This window comes from Eulemur rufifrons, chromosome 10 (assembly GCF_041146395.1).
Source record: "Eulemur rufifrons isolate Redbay chromosome 10, OSU_ERuf_1, whole genome shotgun sequence".
NCBI classification, from domain to species: domain Eukaryota; kingdom Metazoa; phylum Chordata; class Mammalia; order Primates; family Lemuridae; genus Eulemur; species Eulemur rufifrons.
The window spans coordinates 1,357,480-1,367,482 of record NC_090992.1 but is presented as its reverse complement, the minus strand read 5'-3'; positions in this window follow the sequence as shown (position 1 = coordinate 1,367,482).

Below are 10,003 nucleotides of genomic sequence, written 5' to 3'. Positions count from 1 at the left end.
ATTTTTTTTCTTTCATGGTACGAGCTTTCCTTGGCTGTCCGGTGACCCTGGACCCTGCCCTGCGGAAGCGGGTGGGAGCCCTGCTGTGAGTGGGGTGGGGGCGTTCACTGCGAGGCCAGTGGCTGACTTTTGCACCGGGGGACCTCCTGTGCCACTCTTTTAAAGTCACATTTTGGAAGGCAGGTCAGCTTGCCCAGAAGAGATTCTCCCTGTGTCCAGCCTGGTGCCAGCATTCTGGCATCCGAGGGTGGGCAGCGGGCGGCGGGGGGTCTCGGGGGGTCTCAGCCCCTGCTGATGGTTCGCTTAACGTGCCCGATTTCCCGATAGTTCGGCTGCGCTCAGCTGTGCCCGGTGTTTCTTGGTGCAGATGTCCTCCCCAGAGGGAAAGTCCCATCTGCTGGAGGGGTGTCGCTCGACTTTGGGGACTAGAAACAGGGATCTAACTGCTGCTTAAACCAGGTTCCAACTAATTTACCTTATTGTCACCCCTGTCCTAGCAGAGGTACCTGGGTTTCTGCCACATCCCTGAGCATGCTGGGGTTGCTGTAAATGAGAGTTGGTCTCGGCTCCTGCGGCTGGATTAGGACTCCTTTTTCTTGGTCGGCCCGACGGTCTGCCCGCGGCCCGGCCCTCCCGCCTTGCAGACGCTGTTGCCGTTGCCCTTTCTCCCGTTTTGGGGGGTTAAAAACGTTAAAAAAATTCGGTTACTGTCATTTGAGTGTGTTATGAGGTGGGAGTTTGTGTTCCTTCCATTGTTTTTACTTGGAATTTATGTTTTTAATGTAGAGAATTTATAAAAGATGCAGTAAGGGGCAAACATCAATCTCGCATCCCTTTGACCTGGTGCTGGTATCACCGCAGCAGCTATTGCTAGCCGCTTTGCTGTGTACACTTACATTTTGTTACAAAAATGGGATAATATAGCATATAATTGTTACTTTTTCCACTTAAAATATATTAAGAACATTCTCCATTGTCAATTTTGTATTTTCAAAAAAGATTACACAAAAATGTTAGTGTGTAAAGTGCAGATATGCAAAGAAATAAGCCCCCATAATCCCAGCACCCAGAGATGGTAATCCCGGGGTATTTTGGTATCTGTCATTCTAGTAGGTGGACGTGTATAGGATAAGTAATTCATTCCTAAAATAAAAATGAAGTCTTTGCTTGTATAAATATTCAGCTTAGCATGGGAATGATTGAGCAAGTAATTACTATCAATTCCCCCAATTATGAGTTCATTCCTTCATTGAGTCGCTGTCGATTGAGCGCTCACCTGTGCGCCGGGCCACGTCGATTGGGCGCTCACCTGTGCGCCGGGCCACGTCGATTGGGCGCTCAGTGTGCGCCGGGCCACGTCGATTGGGCGCCCGCCGTGCGCCGGGCCACGTCGATTGGGCGCTCAGTGTGCGCCGGGCCACGTCGATTGGGCGCCCGCCGTGCGCCGGGCCACGTCGATTGGGCGCTCAGTGTGCGCCGGGCCACGTCGATTGGGCGCTCAGTGTGCGCCGGGCCACGTCGATTGGGCGCTCAGTGTGCGCCGGGCCACGTCGATTGGGCGCCCGCCGTGCGCTGAACAGCGCAGTTCTTGCCCTCCGGGAGCTAGGTTCCAGCGGGTGGGGACAGGCGGTAACACGCAGCACGTCAGACGGTGAGAGGCACCGCGGAGCGGGGAGAGGCAGGGGACGGTAGGACGGCGTGGATGAGCTGCGGTCAGGGGCGGTGAGGTCAGGCCTCGCTGAGGCCGGATGGACGGGAGGCGGCCACCAGGCAGGTGTCTGGGGGAGGAGCTGCCAAGCTGAAGCCACAAGCGAGCGCGAAGGCCCCTGTCTTAGTTTGTGTCGCTGCTGTCACAGAATGCCTGAGACTGGGCAGTAACTTGCAAATAATAGAACTTTGTTTCTCCCGGCTCTGGAGGCCGGAAGTCCCAGGCGCAGGTGCCTTCTTGCTGTGTCCTCACGTGGGGAGGGGCAGAAGGGACGAACTCTGTCCCTCAAGCCCGTTTGTAAGGCGGGAATTCCGTCCCCTCAGTGGCCTGATCACCTTCTAGAGGCCCCACTTCTTACTGTCCCCGTGGGGGTTCCGTCCGGCACGTGAGTACGGAGGGGACCCCGCAGACCACGGCGGCCCTGAGGCAGGAGGGCGGCCCGGGGAAGCGGCGGGAACAGTGTCGGTCCGAGCGGCTGTGGGGACCGGGGCTCCCAGGGCGACTGGAGTCGGCAGCCCCTGCAGTGCTGAGCGGAGGAGCGCTATGACTCGATTTGCCTTTTTCTTTTTAAAAAAACTTTTATTTTTAATTAATTTTAGATTTATATGAAAGATAAAAAAATAGTCCAGAGAGCTTCCGTATCCTCCCTTGGCCCGCGTCTCCCGCTGGTAGCACTTTACATAGTCACAGTGCGGGGATCAAAACCGGAAACAGGAACGGTGGTTCACCGCTGCTGAGTGAGTGGTGGGCTCTGGTCTCATCATGTCTCCACTGGCGTCTTTTCCGTGTCCAGATCCCACCCGGATCTCACGTGCATTTAGCTGCTGATTCTCCCTGGTCCCCTCCAGTCTGTGACGGCTCCTCAGCGTCTTCGTGCCTTTCGTGACCCGCACCCTTTCCAAGAATACGAACACTCACGCTGGCACATGTTGCCCGGTTTGGATCTGCCTGGTGTTCTGTCATAACGGGACTGAGGTGACACATTTTGGGCAAGGCTGTCACGGAAATGAAGTTGTGTCCTCCTCGGTGCGTGATGTCACGGGGTTCACGGGGTCAACATGCCTCATTACTGGTGGTGTTGACCCCGGACCACTGGGTTAGATGGTTTCTGTCAGGTTTCTCCCCTTCAAAGTTACTATCTTTCCCTTTTCAGTTAATAAATATATACAGAAGAGCTGTCCTTGTCCCTCACTTACTTATTGAGTACTTGCTTATATCCATGTGAGCTCATGAATATTTATTTTACTCTATGGGTTGTAATTTAATACTGTCTTAATTTTGTTTCTCAAATTGTTCCATCTTTGTTCATTAGGAGTTATTAATAATTCAGGTTAGGTCCTGTATTCTTGAACAAACCCCATCTTTTTTGAATATTTTCTCTTAATTTCTGGCACCACAGAAATTCCAGGCTCATTGTATCTTCCCTGCCTCAGCCCTGAAATCAACCATCTCTTCAAGGATCCAGAGTTCCTGTTACTGAAGAGGCTGTTTTGAAATCAGGATCTGAGGTGCCCTCGTATTTCTGGGGTGTCACTGTGTTTCGGCCCTCTCATCGGACAGAACTAGAGTACACGTGTGCACGCCAGCCCGTGCATGTGTACATAGCCGTATGTCTGTCTCTGTGTGTATATAACATATATATTTAGCCTTTAGAAGTTTTTAATTGTGATAAAATACACACAAAATTTACCATCTTAACCATTTTTAAGTGCACAGCTCAGGATTGTTAAGTACATTCACATTATTGTGCAACAAATCTTCAGAACTCTTCTCATCCTGCCACACAGAAACTCTGCCCAGTAAGTCCCCGTCCTCCCTGCTCTGTCCCCTGGCGACCACCTTTCTGCTTTTGGTCTCTATGAATTTGACTATTTCAGGTACCACATGTAAGTGGAATCATACAGTATTTGTCCTTTTGTGACGGGCTTATTTCACTGAGAATGTCCTTAAGGTTCATCCATGTCATAGCATGTGTTAGAATTTCCTTCCTTTCTCATATTGATTAATGTTGCATCGTGTGAGTATACTACATTTTGTTGATCCATCCATCCATCCGTGGACATCTGGGTGCTTCCGTCTCTCGGCTGTTGTAACCGATGCTCTGAGTGTGGGTGCCCAGGTGTCTCGCCGAGGCCCTGCTTTCAGTTCTCCTGGATATACGGCCAGCAGGGGGCTTGCTGGATTGTATCATAATTCTATTCTAAAGATTTCTAAAGTTAAAAAATTTTTTGAGGAACCGCTACAGTGGCTACGCATTTTACATTCCCACTAACAGTGCCCAAGGGTTCCAATTCTCCACATCCTCACCGACATTTCTCTTCCTCTTCCTCCTCCTCCTCGTCTCTTCTTATTTCTTCATCGATAGTAGTCATCCTGATGGGTGTGCGGGGATATTTTATTGTGGTTTTGATTTGAATTTTCCTAATGCTTAATGATGTTGAACATCTTTTCATGTACTTATTGGTCATTTTTATATCTTCTTTAATGAAATGTCTATTCAAGTCCTTTGCCCATTTTTAAATCGGGTTTTAAAAAATTGTTGGAAAAGTTCTTTATTCTGGATATTAAACCCTTATCAGACGTATGATTTGCAAACATTCCCCCCCATTCTGCAGGCTGCCTTTCTGCGCTGTTGTGTCCTTTGATGCACAGAATTTTAAATTCTGATGTAGTCCAGTTTACCTGTGTTTTTTTTTTGTTGCCTGTGCTTTTAGTATATAATACTTTTTGATATATTGCTGGATTCAGTTGCTAGTATTTTGTTGAGAAGTTTAGCATCTGTTTTCATAAGGAACCTGCTGTGTCGTTTCCTTTCCTGTGATATCTTTGGTTTTGTTATCAGGGTAATCTTGACCTTGTAGAGTGAGTTGAATTGTGTTTCCTCCTTTTGTATTTTTGGAAGAGTTTGAAGAAGTTTAGCACCATTCTTTAAATGTTTGACAGAAATCACCAGTGAAGCCACTGGGCCTGAGCTTTTCTTTGTAGGAAGTTTTTATTTTTTAATTACTAATTTAATATCTTTTCTTGTTATAGGTCTATTCAGATTTTCTCTTTCTTCTTGAGCCAGTTTTAGCAGCTTGTGTCTTTCTAGGAATTTGTTGATTTCAGCTAGGTGTCTCGCTGTTGGCTACCATTGCTCATAGCGTCGTGTTTTCTAGCCCTCTGTGAGGCTGGTGGTAACGTGCCCTCTTTGGCTCCGTGATTTCAATCCGTCACTGCAGGCGGGTGCCGGGGTCTCCCTGCTTGGCCGTCACTGGTGAATCGCCTGTTCCTTCCTTCAGTCCTGGCAGTTTGTGCTTCGTGCGTTTGTGTTCGTGCACCCATCTGTTGTTAGGTACGTGCGTCCTTACAGCTGTTTTGTATTTGTGATGGATTCACCTCTTCATCATTATCAAATGTCCTTTTCTGTCTTTAGTAACAATTTTTGTCTTAAAATCTATTTGACTGATAGAGTGTAGACAGCACAGCCACCCCGGCGTCTCTGTGGGTGCTGTTTCCACGGTGCTCCCTTTTCCACGCTTTCATTGTCAACTTATTTGTGTGTTTGAATTTACAGTGTGTCTCTTGCACACATACGTATCTACGTCTATATGATACAGTTTGACAGGGTCTCACTTGGTTGCCCAGGCTGGAGTGTAGTGGTGCGATCACAGCTCACTGCAACTTCAGACGCCTGGGCCCAAGCGATCCTCCTGCCTCAGACTCCTAAGTAATCAGGACTACAGGCGCCACCACCATGCCCTGCTGATTTTTAAATTTTTTGTAGAGATGGGGTCTCACTATGTTACCCAGTCAGGTCTCAAACTCCTGGCTGCAAACAGTCCTCCCAGCTCAGCCTCCCACAGTGCTGGGATCTGAACAGCCACTGCACCTGGTCAGATGATATTTTTTAATCCAGTTTGCCAGTCTCTGCTTTTTGGTTAGCACGTTTAGTTCATTGACACTTAGTGAAATTCCTGCTCATATAGGATTGATGTCTGCCATTTTGCCTCGTTTGCTGTCTTATGCTTTTTTCCCATCTTAGTCCTCCATTATTGCTTTCTTTTGTGTTAGATATTTTCTAGTATCCCATTTTAATCCCCTTATTTCTTTTATTGTAGGTTTTTTGCGTTATTTTAATAGTGGTTGCCCTAGGGATTACAAATTAACATCTTAACTTAGATGATATCAATTTAATTTCTATTTCAAAAGCTCATACTTAGCTCTGTTCCCCGTCCCTTTATAGTATTGTCATATTACATCTTTATAGACTGTAAGTCCGTCAACAGTGTTAAGATTATTTCCTCATGCAGTTGTCTTTTAAATCACATAGGAAAAGAGTTACAAACCAAAATACATTCATCCTTTTGTATCATCTGTGTCTTTACCGTCACTGGTGCTCTGCGTTTCTTCACGCATATTTGAGTCTAGTTTCCTTCCGTTTCATTCTAAAGGATTCTCCTTCTGTACTGTCTGCAGGGCCAGTCTGCTGGACACAGATTATCTCAGTTTTGGTTTACTTGGTCTGTAAGACAGAAACTGCCATAGTTTCTCGTTTTTGGAGGGTAGTTTTGCTGGACGTAGAATTCTTGGTCGAGTCTTTCTCCTTCAGCACTTTTAATCCAGCGTCTCACTGCCCTCGGCCTTCACTGCTGCGTACGGGAAGTCAGCTCGTCGTTTGGTGGAGGGTCCTTTGCTGTTTATGTTTTTCCTTTGAAGGCATCTCTGTTTTTCAGCAATTTGACTATGATGTATCTAAGTGTGAATCTCTTTGAGTTTATCCTACTTGGAGTTCATTTCCCTTTTTAGATGTGAAGATTAATGTTTTAATGAAATGTGGGAAATTTTTGGCCACTATTTCTTCAGATATTCTTTCTGCTCGTTTTAATGAAATGTGGGAAATTTTTGGCCACTATTTCTTCAGATATTCTTTCTGCTCCTTTCTCTTTTTGTACCTTCTGGGATTGTCATGATGGTTGGTATTTTGCTATGCTTGATACAGTGTCTTGCAGGTCTCTGAAACTCTTCATTTTTCTTCATTCATTTTTTTTTTTTCTGCTCCACAGACTGGATGGTCTCAACTGACCTGTCTTTGAATTCACTGGTTCTTTCTTCTGTTAGTTCGAATCTGCTGTTTGATTTGAATTCAACTCCAGAATTTGTTTGGTTCTTTTTTATAATGTCTAACTCCTTAATGACAGTCTACCTTTAGTGAAATATCATTCACCTAATTTCCCTTACTTCTTTAGACATGGTTTCCATTAGTTCCTTCAACATATTTATAATAGCCGATATTTAAAGTATTTGCCTAATAAAGACTGGGCTTCCTCAGGGATAGTTTCTATAAATTGCTGTGTGGGGCCATATAATTCTGTTTCTTTGCATGTTTTATAATTTGTTGAAAATTGGACATTTTAAATAATGTGTCACCTCTGGCATTCAGATCACCTCTTCCCCAGGGTTTGTTGCTGTTTATTGGTGGTTGGTTCTGTGACTTCCCTGGACTAATTATGTACATTCTGTATTCTTGGTCATGTTTGGTTACTGAGGTCTCTACTCAACCTCTGGTAAGCTAACGATTGGACAGAGATTTCCTTTAATGCTCCGAGCCAGGTGGTTTTCTGGCTATTGTGCATGTGTGTTTGTCGTCACGTTCTCAGCGGGCAGTTCACCCCTGCGCCTTCGCCTTCACTTCCTGCGTGAGCAGAGCCTCGAGGCTGGCCAGGGGTGAGAGCTTGGGGCCTTCCGGGTCTTTGCCGGGCGTGCACACAGCCCTGCACAGGGACTTCCAGGTTCCCAGGGATATGTTCAGGCTTATCCGTGCTCCCACGGACGTCTCCCTCAATTTCTCCTTTTCAGCTTTTTGCTCAGCCTCTTGTGAGCCCCGGCTGGTGACACTCGCCTCAGGCAGCCACGGCGCTCACCGTCTGCCGCCGCCGGCCCTGCGGGGAGGGCCGTGAGCAGAGCGAGCTCTGAGTCGGGTCCTATAAAGACCGGTGCCAAGAACAGACCTTGTCAGCGAGCTGCAGATCAGCCCAACGGCGGCAGTTCTCTGGCAGTGGGGATTCGGGGGAGCTCGAAACCCATTCTGCCCCTGCTGTGGTCACCAGGCTGCTGTTTTCACAGACGCTGCACGCAGAGGGCTGCTGGCTCTCAAGGCCACTACAGAATCGGGGAGAGGGGACTGGAATTAGGGCTGTTCCTGCAGAGCCTCGGCTATTTTCCTTTAATAAACACTCTTCAGCTTGTTGCTAGCCTTTAGTTAATTTCTGAAAAAAAGTTAACCAAAGGTTAAGTTCCTAAAGAGTTGATTTTGACCTTTTCGGCAAGTCTTGTTGCTTTTATGGAGGAGCAGATTTTTAGGGGTCTCTACTCCACCCTTATGGAAGTAGAAATCCTTTATATATTAAAACTGTAGATTTATACTGATCCTTTGGATTCAACCTACCAATTCAAACACGGTTCTTTCTATTGCCTGTCCCCTTTACTGATATGCAAACATCTTTCTCCAACAGGGACACACTCAGTTCGTATTATCTACACTGTCTGTATTTGTTTGATTTTAGAATATCCAGAGTTTCAGAATGGCTAACCCACGTCCCTGTGAGAAACACATTTAGAAAGATCCCTGGCTGCAGCGTCGGCCACGAGAGCATCAGGCAGTTACTCGTGTTCAGGTTATGGAGGGACGTGGCTTGGACCAGGGCAGCTGGGGTTCAGACGGGGAGGCGCGCTCGGTTCCTGCACGTGTTTTGAAAGTTGGACCCATGGTGGTGAACTGATGGACTGGATGTGGGATGGATATAAAGAATCAAGGGCAATGCCAGGATTGTTGCCCGAGCAGCTGAAAGCCTGTAGGAGACGCAGGTGCGGGAGCAAGATTGGTTTGGTCATTTTACGTTCACGACGTCTGCCAGATGTCTAAGTGCAGATCGATCGGACTGGTCCGCAGGCAGCTGAACGTGAGCTGGAGTTGCGAAGAGATCTGGTCTGGAGACAGACCTTTGGAGCCATCAGCATCGAGATGGTTGTTACAAGAGGCGTCAGTGCCCTGCCTGTATCCTAGGACCTGCCGCCGTCACCTGCGTCTCTGCCGGACGCCGCTGGTGCACACCGCAAACCGGTAACTTGCCGGGCAGCCCTCAGACGGGAGCGCTGGGACGCTGGGACGCTGGGACGCTGGATGTAGAGGCCCCATGTCTCCTGCCCCTCAGGTGGGTAATTGTGAGGCTGCAGTTTGCCACATTCCCCAGAGTGTCCCGGCGGGATTGAGCTCCAGTTGCCCACGGTGGCAGCTGGCGAAACAGTAACCCCCTCTGGCCGCCTTCTCCTTCCTACACACTCCCCCGATTTCCGACCGATTACCTCCACCGGAAGCGTTGTCTCAGGTTCTGCGTCTGGGAGAACCCAAACTCTGATGTGAGAGCTGAGGACCTGGCTGAGATCATCCAGGGAGGGCGGGCGGAGGCGGCGGCGGTGCGGACTCGGTCTGAGCACTGGGCCCTGCGACACGCTCAGTTCGCAGGGAGGACGAAGCAGCCAGGAAGCGGCAGCTGCGGGGGACGCAGCGTCACACTGGGCTGGGCTGGGGCTGCAGGGCAGTCTGGGGACAGAGAGGGGTTGTGTGGGGACAGAGAGGCCCGTGCAGTCCAGGGTGACATGGCCATGGGCCGTGGAATTTAAGCTGGATAAGGGGTGAAGTACAGGCAGGAGGGAAACAGTGGTAGCATCCATGGACTGAAACCTCGGGTGATGGTCACAGCAGTGCCGGGGTTGACGACCCCAGGCGTGACCTGTAAAGATGCCAGGGGGTGGTTGGAGAGTGAGATGCTTAAGACAGAGTCTGCAGGGTCGCAGCTACTGTCACTGAAGCGACCGGGCTCTGGCGTAAGACCGTGGGGCCAGTGTCTCCTCACTGGAGGAAAGAGCAAGGAGCCCAGAGGCCGGGGAGTCGTATTAGACGGTCACTTGCTACTGAAGTCACCAATGATTATGAAATCTGCTGAGTGACACTGAACAGGGAGCTGAGAGTTTCAGCGAGTCAGGGGCAGAGTGACCAGGCCGGGGGCAAAGAAACTGCCGGGAGAAAGAGTGAACTGAAGATAGGAATGTTCTTGAACAGACACATGGTCCTGACTTTGTGCCAAGCAGTTCTAAGCAGTTTGTAGACAGTAAGTCATTTGATTTTCATAACAGACCCTACAAGCTTGGTACCATTTTACCCACTTCCACAGAAAAAGAAACAGAAGCAAAACAGGATAAATATTAATAACTAACTTGCTCAGGGTCCACAGCTAGTGAGTGGTGGTGTTGGGA